Source organism: Cebus imitator, unplaced genomic scaffold (genome assembly GCF_001604975.1).
Source record: "Cebus imitator isolate Cc_AM_T3 unplaced genomic scaffold, Cebus_imitator-1.0 Scaffold387, whole genome shotgun sequence".
NCBI lineage: Eukaryota > Metazoa > Chordata > Mammalia > Primates > Cebidae > Cebus > Cebus imitator.
In genome coordinates, this window is record NW_016107702.1 from 72,549 (window position 1) to 74,200 (window position 1,652).

Below are 1,652 nucleotides of genomic sequence, written 5' to 3' on the forward strand. Positions count from 1 at the left end.
AGCTACTCAGGAGGCTGAGGCAGGAGAATTGCCTGAACCCAGGAGGCGGAGGTTGCGGTGAGCCGAGATCGCGCCATTGCACTCCAGCCTGGGTAACATGAGTGAAACTCCGTCTCAAAACAAAACAAAAAAAGAAATAAAGTATATTAGTCCAGGTGCAGTGGCTCATGCCTATAATCCCAGCACTTTGAAAGGCTGAGGCAGGCAGATCACCTGAGGTCAGGAGATCGAGACTAGCCTGACCATAATTTTTTCTCTATTGCTTTTCTATTCTCTATTTCATTTGGAAATATGAAATTTTTCCAAATGAAAATTTCATTTTCTTGGGAGGCTGAGGCAGGAGAATCACTTGAACACAGGAAGCGGAGGTTGTGGTAAGCCAAGATTGTGCTATTGCACTCCAGCCTGGGCAGCAAGAGCAAAACTCCGTCTCAAAAAAGAAAGAAAGAAAGTATATCAGACAACAACAAAGGAACAATTAACTTGAAATATACAATAACTCTGAACTTGTATATACTTAACAACATATACCCAAAATATATGAGGTAAATTTTAACAAAAATTGAAAAAATAATTTTTTTTCAGAGTCTTGCTCTGATGCCAGGCTAGAATGCAGTGGTGCAATCTTGGCTCACTGCAACCTCCACCTCCCGGGTTCAAGCGATTGTCCTACCTCAGCCTCCCTAGTAGCTGGGACTAAAGGTGCGCGCCACCATGTCCAGCTAATTTTTGTATTTTTAGTAAAGACATGGTTTCACCATGTTGGCCAGGATGGCCTTGATCGCTTGACCTTGTGATCTACCTACCTCGGCCTCCTAGAGTGCTAGGATTACAAGCATGAGCCACCGTGCCCTGCTGAAAATTAAAATTCTTAAGAAAATGTCACCAATATATAGTCATAATGTGGTATATTCATACAACACTCTCAATAATTGATAATAACAGTCCAAAGAAGCCAGAGAGAAGGAAAGCTTAGAGCAGAAGTAAATGAAATAGAGAACAGAAAAGCAATAGGGAAAAAAACTATGAAATCAAAAGCTGGTTCTTTGAAAAGATTAACAAAATGGCAAAGGTTTAGCTAGATTGACAAAGCCCCCAAAAGACTCAAATTACTAGAATCAGAAACAAAAGTCAAGATTTTACTATAAACCTTGTAGAAATAAAAATTATTAAAAAGAAATACTATGAACAATTGAATGCCAACAAATTAGATAATTTAAATGAAATGGACAAATTCCTAGGAAGCCACAGAATACCAAATCTGACTCCACAAGAAATGAATCTTATGAATAGAGTTTGCTATGGTATGAATGTGTCCCACACAGCTCATGCATTGGAAACTTAATCCCCAAAGCAAGTGTTGAATTAATGCCATTAAATTAATAGGAGTGGATTAGTTGTCTCAGAAGTGGGTTCCTGATAAAAGGATAAAAGGATGGGTTCAGCCGGGCGCGGTGGCTCAAGCCTGTAATCCCAGCACTTTGGGAGGCAGAGGCGGGTGGATCACGAGGTCAAGAGATCAAGACCATCCTGGTCAACACGGTGAAACCCTGTCTCTACTAAAAATACAAAAAATTAGCTGGGCATGGTGGCGCGTGCTTGTAATCCCAGCTAATCAGGAGGCTGAGGCAGGAGAATTGCCTGAACCCAGG